The sequence below is a fragment of the Mesocricetus auratus genome, unplaced genomic scaffold (assembly GCF_017639785.1).
Source record: "Mesocricetus auratus isolate SY011 unplaced genomic scaffold, BCM_Maur_2.0 Super-Scaffold_6730, whole genome shotgun sequence".
Taxonomy (NCBI): domain Eukaryota; kingdom Metazoa; phylum Chordata; class Mammalia; order Rodentia; family Cricetidae; genus Mesocricetus; species Mesocricetus auratus.
In genome coordinates this window covers 83,596,237-83,610,356 of record NW_024429184.1, presented here as the reverse complement: position 1 = coordinate 83,610,356, position 14,120 = coordinate 83,596,237, and the positions used below count along the sequence as shown (strand labels likewise).

The 14,120-nt window shown below is 34.8% G+C and overlaps 1 protein-coding gene across 3 annotated transcripts in view; it reads right to left on the bottom strand.

The window, feature by feature from the left end:
• Dcc (DCC netrin 1 receptor) overlaps positions 1–14,120 on the bottom strand; it is a 1,023,267-nt gene that overhangs the window by 481,821 nt on the left and 527,326 nt on the right. The window lies entirely within an intron of this gene.

Below are 14,120 nucleotides of genomic sequence, written 5' to 3'. Positions count from 1 at the left end.
AAGAAACATGAAAGAAAAAGAACAACATCATAGGAAGAATCAATTCTAAGTAATTACATCATCATTAGAATAAAAAAAAGGACAACTCCCGAGAAGCCTGTATTTGAGCTGGGACAGGAAGAGAGAAAGATGAGAGAGGAGAATTTTAGGCACTGCAAGCTTCCCAATCAAATGCTATAGGAACCATAATAATTTGTCATGTTTAAGAAAAATGCAGGATCCATGTCATCAGGGCCTAAGGAAAATTGTTGAAAGGGGACAGGTTAGAAAGACCAACCCCATAGGCAGTGGAAGGATGTATAAAGGAGATTTTTAGCTTGAAAAAGTTGGAAAGGTCAAAACAATTTTAAGTTCTAAGAAAGTTCATCCACATTCTGATTAGCATGAGTGAAGTTGGGCCTCATTCAAGCAACAGCAGAAGAGATACAAATTAAAAGGATTCAGGACTGGTCAAAGTAACACATGGGAACTGCCAGGTTTAGAGGGAAGGAAATTAGAATGAAGAGGTGCTGGCAGTTTTTAAGATCTTGATGGTTGGGCTCTCCTGGGTTTATAGTAGAGATTTGAAATAGAGGTCTTAAATCTGAGGCCTACAGTCAGTATATTATTATATCGAGAACCCTTATTCATGAACTCAAACTCTGATACTGATTTTGACAGCTTTCATTTGTGTTGTATATGTGAATTATAGTTTATTTTTCTCATCAGAAGCTGACTTCATTGTGTATGTTTATTTTCTTGTTGATTTTCTTAACAATTTAAATGCTAACATTTTCCATAGTCTTTCATAAATGTAAATAAAGTTAGTACAAATTTTAAATTTTCTCAAGAAAGCCCACAATATTAAAGCATGGGAAAATTTGTAATTTCAATATCATATCTTTATATAATTTTTCATATGTACTAGACCATGGCTTTTGTCAAGCCACAAGTCATATAATCCATTTACCCACAAAACCTAATCCTTAGTCTCTCATTAATATCACCCTGAAATCCATTTCTATAACTTTGACTCAGTGACCATATATATGGCAAATCCTATAAACTTTAACTCTACTGTCTATTCTCAGAGTTATCTCTAGTATTATTGTTGTTAAGAATTTTTCTCTTCCTTGAGTTATCCTAAAATATCAGGTCACATTAAGATTCCTTAAGTTCAGGCAACCAATCATGCTTATGGACAGGAAACCTGATATTTTGCTATTCTGTGTTTGAATAACAACAGTAACCAAAAGGAAAAAGAAAAGCCAAGGAATGGAAAGATGGGTCAATACGGGAAGGTGCTTGCTACACAAACCAAGAATACATGCCAACATGTAAACAAGGTTACTTAAGTAGTGTGTGCTTTCTCTCTCTCTCTCTCTCTCTCTCTCTCTCTCTCTCTCTCTCTCTCTCTCTCTCTCTCTCTCTCTCTCTCTCTCTCTCTCGTATGAAACTGGAGCTTCCGAATACTACTTTACTGAGTCTGAACTTCAGAACAACTCATTGGCCTTTCAGATGAACAAAGTTTAAAGACTTGATGAGGCATTCCCAGATTCTTACCTGGCACCATCCTCAAGTAAAGCCTGTAATACTATGGTAGCATGCCAAGGAAAATACGGTGGCAGGAGGAGGAGGTGTGGAGTGTGTGCAACCCAGGAAACAATCTGCAGCTTCTTTAGGGAAGATCCTGATCATCATAACATATCCAGAAAACATTCAGTTCAATAGAAGAAAACCAAAGGGAATGCACTGGAAAACAATATGTTTCTCTACGGCAGAGAGTTGGATGGTAAGGTGAAACCAAACTTTCATTTATTATTACATTAAAAACAAAACTATGAAAATGTCCCTCTTCTCAGTCTCTCTTCCTGCATATATCTACATAATGACGCAATGTAGTCTTAATTCCGAAAGTATCTGGAAAGCTCAATTACCAGGCTAAAGGAAAAGTGTAATACTATTTGCACAAACTTGCTTCTATCTGGGTAACCATCTTTCAAGAAGCCACACTCACACAAAATCCCCAGTTCCTTAAAAAATTCCTTTGTTTTTCATGAACTGTAAATGTGTGATGAAGTGTTACTACTGAGCACCCAGCAGTCAATTCACTAACTCCTCAAATGTCAGTAGGAACATACTGAGGGAAAATCGAATTACATGATTTCATCCCTCGGACTAATTTTTCTTATTGCTGCTCCTCTGAAAAGGTACAGATGCAAACTCGCAAATGCCATGTTTATTTCTCTTAGTAGGAAGGAAGTTTTGCAATGTGATTAAAATGGTATCATGTTGTTTCTTATTGAATGTGTTCCTCCACCTGACCTGCAAGAACAAAGAATTGGCTATCCCTATTAACTGTGATAAAATGCCCCTGTTAGCTAGGCAGGCAATTTCCATAGAAATTATACAGTAAGTTGCAATTAAATATGAACTAAATTGGTGTATCTTTCCTGCTGATAGCACAGATTCTTAACCTATAGCCTGTTGTTAATGTCTAAATTTAGGTAAATACTAGGTTTATTTCCAGAACCTTTGTCATTGCACTCAGCATTTCCCAATCTTCAGCCTGTTAGACTGTCTGGGAAGATCTTTAGGGCATATCTCTTTAACAATGATTATTCAAGTAAATTCCAAACTGTGATAACCATAGAGGCCTTTAGTTCTTTGCCATCTTTGCTGTTATTGTTCATTTTTGTTAATAATATTTACTAGCAAATAGGGTGAACAAGAATACTTAGTCTTAATTTTCATTAGATATTGCTTTAATTTTGCTGCTTTACATAGACATATGCTATTACCAAAGTTGTATTTCACAAGACTAAATATAATAATCTTTATGTCAGAATTAAGAACACGTTGTCTCTTTGTAGCTGCAGTGCAGTTAAAAGTTTATACATAGTAACAGCCAGAGTATAGGAGAATATAAACTAAATGAGGTCCATGGCTTGGAGTCTAACAATTGTATACAAAGGGTTCTTTGGTCAAAAGAAGGATGTTTCTCTTTATGCTGTAAACAAATATTTAACTTATAAGCAATAGAAAAACACAATTCTCATAGCAGACACAAGTCCAGGAACAGGGAGCCAGTATGGCTGGGTTCCAACGAATACCACTTTTCAAGCTGCAGATGACTAGCTTCTCACTAACCCATCACATGGGAGAAGGTTCAACTAGCACAACTCAGTATCATTTACAAAGATCACTAATCTGAACTATGAAGATTTACCTTACAATTCAAATTATCCTCAATTACTATACCTTCACCTATCACACCTGGGGACAGAATCATACAGATCACTGTATACATAGCGCTATATTACTAGTATCTACCAGTTAGAATAAATATCTAAAACCAAACATAAAAAGAGACATACCTGAAATAATTCTCAATTTTGAAATCCTGCCCACTAGCATGTAAAATAGAAGGGATGTGAAATGACTAAGACACAGGCCATCTCTTTTAGAACTTAATTCAAGCTATGTGTGAGTGCAGTTCACTATAAGATTTGTAGGAACCACTCCTCCCATGTGGTGTTAACAGTGGTAATTAATAAGGAGCATGGGGAGGGAAAAGACAACATGAAGTGCTAGGTACAAGCCAGAGTGCACATATGGCCCAGGTTAGTTTCAGCAATAGCAATACATGCCACACATGTTCCACATTCCTACAAGATAGATATATAGAGCATATATCCAAAGTCAGGGGTCATCACGTGGGTTGTGGGGGCCTGAGCCTTCTCTTTCCAAATACTGAGCGCTGGGATTTCAGGCATGGGCCAGCACAACCAGTTTATACAGTACTGAGAGGATGGATTCCAGGGATTCAGGGACCCTCAGCCATAAACCCGGTCACTATACTACTATGTCTTGTTTCTTTGTTTTATTCCAAGTGAATTATATTCATATTTATATTTACTTATTTTACTTTTTATTTATTTATCTATTCATTTAGTTATTTGAGGCAGGAAACCCTTAGCCACCACATACGTATCCATAAAGAATTTAAACTTGGTAATGAAAGACAAATTAAAACCTAAGTAACACATTTAGATGGGCAGTTCTCTAAGAAAGTTGAACTACACAAATGGCAAATACTTAATCCCAGGATAATATAATCTACATTATTTGTCAGCAAGGAAATGCAAATCAAAATATACCATGTTCTATATTCAAGAATGGCAGAATCATCATTAACTAATTAAGGTCAGCACATTGGCATTAATGTAGAGAAACAGCAACATCCCTGCCCTTCTGGTGGTATGGAAGTTATACAGTAATTTGGGAAATAGTTATCAAATCTTTAAACACAGAGTTAGTATAAGGACCAGACACTTCACTCATGAGTATATATACATGAGAAAATAGAAAACAGAGGTCTTCAGAGAAACTTGTATACAAATTTATAAAGCAGAATTATTCATACAGACAAAAGGTGAGGCTAATCTAAGTACACATTCATTGGTAAACATATAAATAAAATATGTTATATTCATACAATGGAATACTAATTAGCTAGAGAAAGGAATAAAGTTCTACTCTATGCTTCAACAAGGACAAACTTTGAAATATTATGCTAATGAAAGGAGCAGTAACAGGCAAACAGAATTCTATAATTTCATTTACTGTTTTAATTAGGGATATGTGCAGAGATGGGATAGATAAGACTAGCTTTAGAGATGCTGGGTTGGCAGAAGATGAAAACAGCAGGATAGTGCTGAAGACCCTGCAGTTTTCTTTGAGGTGATCAAGTGTGAACATACATATATATGTTTATGTGTATATGATATATAGATAACATATGTGTGTATATATGTGACTATGATTGCATTGAGAACCATTGAATGATACACTTGAAAAACAAAACATGTAGTCTATTAATTATCCACTCAAACATGAGAGTTAAAATAAAAATAAGTTTACAACCTCACAATATAAAATATGAAATAATAATTATACCTAATTATCAGGAACAGTAAATTAAAAATAAAAAGAATGTAAAGTAGTATCTAGAAAGAAATCACAGCTTGAAGTGGGAAAAATATCAGGCACTAGTGACGTTAACACTTAAGAGCTATGATTAAACATCAGCATTTAATTGAGTTTGAGGTTTATCACAGTCAAACTCCTTCTGGGATAGCATGTGGCCTGGGTGCTTCTCGATAACTCCAGCATGAAATGGCCTATAGGCAGCTTTCTACTGTGGTTCTTGTTAGCCACAGATGGTCAATTCACCTTACTTAAATTGTTTGAAGTAATTAAAATCATACTCAAGATTCCTATTTTAAATTTTAACTTAAATTTAAATTTAAATGCAGCCTCTATCTTTTCCTTTGGGGCCCCCTCCTCCTCCCTCATGTATCTAAGAAAAAAAACTGGATTAAAAGATATCTAGGATACATGAAAAATTGGGATTCTGAAAAAAAGGGGAATGTGTTGAATATCAACATACAGTAGATACCAAAGTAAATATTCTTCATATTATACAAATCCTACCTCCAATACAACAGCATTTCCATAACTAGCTGGAAATATCAATAACTACTAAATATTTTTGAGTAAAACCTGATGTATAACTTTGCTTCTCCTTACCCATACACATTTAAAAGAATCCTTTAGATATTGTTAGAGACCAGAGTTTGCCTGTTGATAACCATGAATTTATGTAAAGAAAGGAGTCAAGAAGATAAATTAGAGAGTAATGACAGAAGCACCACACAGGTGACTTTAGGTCAAGTTCTTGAGACTATGCTGTCTATGTCCTTGTGAACACAACATTCCATATCTCCTTGGCAGATATGCTCAGATAATGAAGAGGTATCGCCAGCATCTCTTCAGCTTGTATGACATTGTTTTGGATGATCTTTTGTACTTTATACTGGATGTTTTCCCATTATATACATTTAAGATTTTATTTTGTGGCTCACTGTAGTGCTGTAACTACCAAATGACACCTATGTGCCAGAACCTAGATATATCAATGGTTACTAGGGTATTAATAGTTCTGTAGGAGACAAAAGCAAGGAAAATGGCCAAACAAGGTAATTTTTTCCTATACTTTAGATAATCTGAATTTTTAAATAATTAATACTTTATCAAGTTCACTGTTAATAGACCTCTAAATTATCTGAGTGATGGGATGTAAGGGGATCATTCAACTGTGTTTTATTGTAATATTCTAGAGTTCTAGAGCAATTGCATACACATCAACAAGAACCTATATTAAGGACCAGTTATTAGTGCTTGTTACACAATGAGAAAGTTCCTTTGTAGACAATAGCCCAGTTGCCCAGTTGCATGTTGTATCTTATACTTTAGTTTACCTTCATTAACTCCTAAAAGGTCTTCTTCCAAATACAGGCATATTGAGAGTTAAGAGAGGCAACAGCTCAGTTTGTTACAATGATCTATAAAGTAGAAAAGAATAAGCAGTCTAGGAGGAAAGCTTGTAAAATATTGTGATGGAGAGTGAAATAGTGTTTTTGTTGCACATTCTATGGTATCTCTATGTTTGCAACTCAGCAGCCAAAGGAAAAATTCTAAGTGTATACCCCAAGCTGAGGAAGGCGTGGTCTCTGTGTCTAAGTATCTCCTTATGTAGCTGGGATGTGAGGCAGACACAGCAGGGTGTGAGCAGCATAGAGCAAAGGCAAATGTAAAATGCTTCACAAATGGATGCCATCCTTCTGCCGCAGCCCTAATTTTGCCTGTTTCTAGTGATTACTGCCAATAATCTCCCCGTGCATCATCAGAACATCATTATGTTGACTCCTCCACAATTCATGGGAATTATGGAGGGACAGTTACTGCTGTAAACATTTGTGGATAAAAAACAAAATGGGTAAAGGGAGACTGCAAGGGATGTTTTAATAATGTGTCATTTATTTTTACTTTTGTTTGCCCTTGCTTAATCTTTGCAACTCAGTTTAGGGCTTCTCCTGAGGGCTGGAAGAGATAATTTTTGTTGTTGTTGTTTTATTCTTTATTTCCTAGCTCATTCAAAGCTGTGCCTTACGGTTTCGAATATTTTTTCTCTTCTAATTCTTACATCTAAGGCAGTCACCAAACCCTATAAGGAAGTAATTATCATTCATTTAAAGGTGAAGAAATTGAGGATTACCTCCCTGGCTCAGGTGAGGCAACGAATAAGCCACACATCAGAGAGCTTTGCACTGAAATGCCTTCATCGTAAAGATAAAACCCAATGGCAGTTTTAGCAGAGTGCCCAGAAACTGGACTAGTTTTCCATTTCAGCACAGCATTCCTCTGTACCAGCAATCTTTACACAAGTCCTTATTCCTCTTGCATTTCTTGCCATTCTCTGAACATTCACACATCTCTCTCTTCTTTCCCTCAGTAATGCCCTCTTTCACCTCCCACTTACTGAAGTCCCACTTTTCCATCATATATTCATCGGTTCCTTCGCCTCTCTTACTTTCCATATATCACTTTGGCTTTTTCAGTAATTGCCTGTGTCTTAACTTTTGACCTAGCCAGTGTTGGAAGCCTAATCCTGAGCTGTGCCTTTTTGTCTGAGTCCTCACATTGGTTGGTAAAAATGTTCAACACAGAGAATCTCTTCTCCATTGCTTGCTGGTTTATAATAAGCACTGCGGTCCCATTTGCACATCAGACTACAACTGAATAGGCTAGTATATATCTAGGCATCTTCATTATTATTTTTTATCAGACAGCGAAGTAGCAATATAAACTTTTTATCATAGAAAACAGATTCTCGCACATGTTTAACTTTTGCTTATACTTTTTTGGGGGTGGGGGATGGGTTTTTGCTATGTAGTCCAGGCTACCCTCACACACTTAATCCTCTTTTCCAGGTTCCCCAGTGCTGAATGGCAGGAATTTGCCATCACAGCAAACTGTTACATATCCTAATATAGTCTCCTCCAAACTCTCTTCTGTTATTTTTCTAAATATTTCTATCTTGCTGTAAAACCTGCTATTAGAAGAGCCTATTACTGGATACTTGAAATATGTGCATTCATATCTGAAAGAATATATAAATCACATTTGTAAATAAATGTCCTTTGAGATATGCAATTGAAATATTTTATGTCATTCACATATTGTATGTATGTACATACACATAAGCAGATATTGATAATTGTGCGATTTTTGTCAATGACAGCATGTATATAAAGATGGTCCCAAAGCTACAATGAAGTTTAAAAATTATTATGACCTAGTGACATTACAGCTGGAACGACACTTGTGTCACATGATTTTGGTGTTTCTGGTTTACACAAACCTATGACACTACAAATCGTATCAAGGTATATTAAAATTTAGTAAATTTTAGTACATGACAATGACAGTAATGGATTACCTCACTGGTGTAAGAATTTAGTGCATTGCTTATGGCTATGTTAGAGTTCACACTTCTAGGATAGAAAGTTTGAGGTTATATTATACCACATAAACCTCAGCCTCGTACATCTCCTGACACCTACACAAAGCCACAGGTAAGTGACTGAACTTCCATTGTCTCAGTTCACATGAATATTCTCAGAGATTTACATACAACAAAACCTCAGTGACACAAATCTCAGGGAGCCACCCTTGAGTGACTATATGACTGCACATTAAGTTATAATTGAGTAAGAATCTATGTAAGGTAGATCTACTCAGGTTGATAGGAAACATCCAGCTTAACACACACAAACAGGGTGACCTATGGGTCCTTATGATTGAGGGGAACATACTCATCAAGGGAAAATCTTCAGTTGCAGGCACAGAATCCTAACTTAGTTTCCATTTCCCCTAGGAGGAGTCTAAACACAACAGTATGGTAAGCAGAATTTGCTACTCATACAGAAGAAGCCATGGAAATTCTAATGTTTAGTTTTATGCTTCCAAATTGCTAAATCAATCAATCAATAAATAAAGTTTGACTATAGCAGAATTATAAATACACTGGAAAACACATGCTATAATCCCTAGTTAGCATTTTTCCAGAGATTTGTTAAAAGAAATAAACATGAAGAAAATCAGTATACATTGGTAAGCTTTTCTTATTATTTTGTATTGATGCAGACTGTTTCAACGGGAATTCCAGAATCCTTTCTGGAAAAGGTGAAAAATGTGTCAGGTGTGCAGCTTGTAATGAGGAGCCCTTCCTAAGTGACCTCTCCATCCATGCCCTTCAGTGTAATCATGAACTGTATACAGGTTACTTTAAAATTCATGCTTTATTGATAAGAGATTAAATACCTCATACAGTATGCCTGTCTGCATTGATTCAGATACTAAATTTAGATTCCAGATCAATGAGCTGAAACAGTAGCAAATACCTGCATGTTTGCTCAGGTTTGTCTTAGAGCAAACACAGAGTCCAGAAGAACAGCTGGGAGAAGGATAGACAGATACTTTAAATTATAATTAGATTATAGCTCAAGCCATAGGAAGAGAACACTGAATATATGATTGAAAAAAATATTTTGTTCTTTAAAAATGGTTATTAGGTTTGTAAAAGTAAGAGCCATAGTACTAGTGATTTCTAAAAAATGTACACTAGCCACAAGTTTCAGAGAACATCTGTCAAGCATTCCTCTCTTTCGGCCCATTCATAACCTTATTCCTTGAGGCCAGACCTTGCTTCTATGAGAACCAAGGCGGTGAATGTTTTGAATATGCTTACATGTTGAGGGACTGTGTCTAAACTGATAACTTTATTGATAGAAATGAACCACGACTGTCCTGCCATCATCAACAGAACATCCATTAGTGATTTCAGAGGAGAAATGTTGTAGAAGTCAGGGCATAACACAGGAAGTAGTACCAAAGTCAGGGCATACCACAGGAAGTAATTGACTTGAGTCGTGCCTTTGAAGGACATGACTTGTGCCTCAATATTTCTTGCTGTTTCTCTCTGCTTTTAAATGACTATGAGCTATAATGCTCTATGCCATCATACCTTCTACTGTGTGTACTTTCCCTACAATCAAAAGTGACAATGACAAGTATCCATGAATTAAGAGCACTGAAACTGTGAGGCTAAATAAATCCTTCTTTAACTTGTTAATGCCAGTCACAGTGAGAAAAATATACAAACAAATAAACACAGGCAATATCAACTACTCAAATCTTTACAGATATTAGCTTTACAAATAATATTAAAATGCCTTATAAGCACTGGACACATAAGCTGAGGATTTTAACTGCATGGGAAGTCCATTAAACTTGGGTTTCAAACCCTTTTGTGGTATTCTTACAGTCTAGTATCATGTAAATGCTCACAAATATCTAACTGACCTTTATTTGTAGGTTCAAAAACACAACCTCAAGTGGTTATTATTAGAATATATATTGCAAATCTATTTGTGCTATTTATTTGAACAAAATTACCCTAGTTTTGTGTTATAAACTTTCAATTTTCATTTTATCAGAATGCAATGTAAATGCTACACTTTAAATTACACTTGATATTTATTGACTCAAATTACTGAAAAGGGGAGCAACATTCCCTTTAATCTAGTTGTTTAGAAAACTTAAAAAGTCATGAGTTAAGGAAGGTTCACATTCAAAGCTAGTGTATCTTCACGAACAATCACAAGTTGGAAAGAAAAACAAGAGTCTGACAAAATGCATGATTGAAAATTTAAAAGTACAAGTTGCTATTCTTGTGGGACATCAACCTTAAGAAAAATACAACTATGTTTAAATTTTTGAAAGATAGGAAGATACATTTGAATAACGTAGATAATAAAGATCCCTTCTCTTCATTGCATACATTCCTAAAAGGCAGTAAATTCTGTTTAAAAATAAACAGTCTGGTTGAGTGATAATAATAACTGTATCTTTGGACATTCTGACACTGTCGAAAACACTTTATAATATGAACATCCATTCTGAGATCTAAGAGTATTCACAACAGTCTCCACAACTTCTTTATTAAATCCAGTTTTGGGTAGTAGTTATCAGTCATAAAATGTCTATGGGAGATGATTAAAATGTACACTCAGTTACCATGGTGATTTCTTGGAAACAAAAATAAAAGAAATGAAAATACACATCTTAAGATATAAGCATAGATCTTCTCTTTGTTAAGAAAATTAAAGATGCTTCCAAAAGACACATTTAATATGCAATCTTTAAGCAGATTTTCTTGAAAGATTATTTATAATACAAACACAAATTTAGTGGTAAGAAGTCACTGACTATAAATAAAACAACCTCATCCATTGATATGTAACTACACACACAGCCTAAGTAAAGCTTTTCTATTTGTAAGGAATTTCTGATAAGAATATATATATGATTAAATAAATATTTAAATGCCAAGAAAATTGATTGCAAGTTTTCAAACCCAGAAATGTGAATGTCTAGTAAATACAAGTTAAAATGAAGTTTTTAAATTAAATTAAAATGAAAATGTAATGCCACAGAGATGTACATTTTGAAAAGGAGATTCCATGATAGGTAATTGTGAGATAAGGAAATGAGAGATTTGCTTTATTGGTAGAGTAAATTACACTGTTGAGAGTTCAAGCAGGTCTACATTCTTTTGGAAATGAATAGATACGAATTTAGCTATTCGGTCTGTGAGGTTGTGTGTGTGTGTGTGTGTGTGTTTCTTTTCGAATATAATTTAGCAACACAAATAGTTCAACTACTTAAAAGAAAATACAGAGGAATAACAGAGAGGATGCTATGATTCCTTTTGAGTGAGAACACAAATCATGCAATATAACATTCACCTCACTTTAGGTGGAGCAAATGTGGGCTTTGCTTCAATCCAATGCTAGTGTAGAAAAACAAAGACTAAGATGCCTCAAACAAGATCTTTTTTAAGTGGCTACTGCTGAGTGGGTTGATTTTATCTCCATGAGTAACAAGCCTGTTTGCTCTCTGGCAGCCTGGCTAGGCAGGATGTCATTTAAGGACCAGCCTTACTCTAGGCTGGAAAGGTGGACCAGTGGTTAAGCTCACTGGCTGCTCTTCTACAGGACTGACTAGGATTCAGTTCCCATCATCCACATGGCACCTCACACCTAGCAATATATCCAGTTCCAGGCTTCTGAAACAGACAGACATTCAAGCAAAACCCAAATAATCATGAAATTTTAAAAAATAAGGATGATTGGTTTTATCCATTGCATAAAATGTCCAGTATCTTTTTTTGTTCCACCTTTATTTTCTAAACAATTTTTATCTGAGTTGCTGAGAGTTTATTTCTCCTCTTTTTAAACAAAGCATGCTTTAATTTTATACTGTCTCATTTATTTTTATGATTATCAAAGTAATGTGTAGTTTTAAAAAATAAGAGAGAGACACATGAAACCAATTATGTATTTGTTGCCTCTTTGTAGGCTATGAGTATGAAAATTGTTTTAACCTTATTTTCACAGAACAATGCAATTTTTATCTTTGCACCTTATTATCCCATATTTCCAGTTCTCTGAAGATTGTTCTAATACATTCACATATTTCTAGGTGTGATTATATCATGAACTGTGAAATTTACAACCAAAATCAGTTCTTAATATCACATAACCTACCTACCTGTCTATCTGTTTCAGAAGAAAAAAATACAGCAACTGAGAAGTGTGTGAATCATAAAGATATTAAACTCGGGCCTGAGGCTGTGTGAACAATGGGCTAGATTTAAGCCTGGATCCTTCCTTGGGACAGTTACTTATCTGTCTGAGAACTCATTCATCAGACAGAGTTAATCTGAAACTCTCAGCATTGGCATGGGTCATGTTTCTTCTTCAATGTGAAGATGTCTTATACTCAAACAGACTCCTCTAAGGAGAGGCTAGCTGCCTCACCACTTCACCAATGCTTGCGTTTTATTAGATCTCAGGGTAGTGGAGTGTGGAAAAGACTCAAGAAGCTTGGTTAGACTGGAAGTCAGAAAGAGCCTATTACCACTACACTTCTTTGTTTGAAACACAGGAGACCAAATCCTCTCCACTGCCACTGTCCTCCAGGCAAAAGAAACGACTACTCTTAAAGGACATCATGATGCCAGAGACCAGACAGGCATTAATTTCTTATGAATTTACAATCAACTTTCTCAATACCAGCCATTTAAAAGAATAAAGATGTCGTTTAAGGTATCCTAGTCTGTTTAATTTTCTAAACTTATATAGAGCTACAACAAGGGCTATCACTTCTATTGAATGTGCTGTCTTTATACACCTCCCACAGGAGAACTTTTGAAGAATTATTTTAGCATTCAGTAAGGGATTATTTGCATGTATATGTGTACATATGTGTGTATAAACATATAGGCATATATAAATTTTCATGCATAATATATACACTTAATGTACATGTACATATTTAAAGGATTGTATGTTTCACATATGTGTGAATATATGTAATCAGATGATACTACAGAATTTAAAATATTGTATGACTTTTTCATTGCCATTATTAGTATAAAGAAATTCTATAGTGTGGGTGGTCATACATGCTTCAGGTAGACATGGAATTTTCTGTAAGAAACTATGCCAAGTTTCTAAAATGTTTTCCTAAGAAAGACAGAAAATATATCCTATAGAGTGGGAAATTTTGCTGCTTTTCCATTTTGAGTATATTAAAATATATAGGTCTTTTATAATAATTGGTACAACTCATGAAGTAAATTATGTCAGTATGCATTCAGACACACATGTCTACACAGGTATATAGTAGATGACTTCCATGTGTCCTCAGATATCAGCACTCATGTACAGTCAATTTAGATGTCAAAAAGTACTGTAGTCTCATAAGTTCATGTAAAACTACAAACAGTCTAAATTCGAGCTTATTATATAACCACATTCATTATTTGACTAATAAAGATCACATTAAATGACCATTTATGATCAGAAATATTTGTTATAGTTCCTTGACATTACAAATGCTGTATTTACTTTGCGCTACTGAAATATAAATTAGATTGTTGCCAGCTTGAAGGTTGTTAAAATTTTAGCTAAAGTAATGCTGTCTCTAAATCTAAAGAGTTAATATCATTTTCACATTTGTTTTTTAGAATTTAAATTTTGATGAGAAAATAAGCAACTATATTACATAAACCACCATCTATCCTATTATTTTTCCCTAACCTTTTTAAGTCCAAAGCAAAATGGATGTCATAGTTATAATGATATAATTTAGCAGCTAGACACATCTTA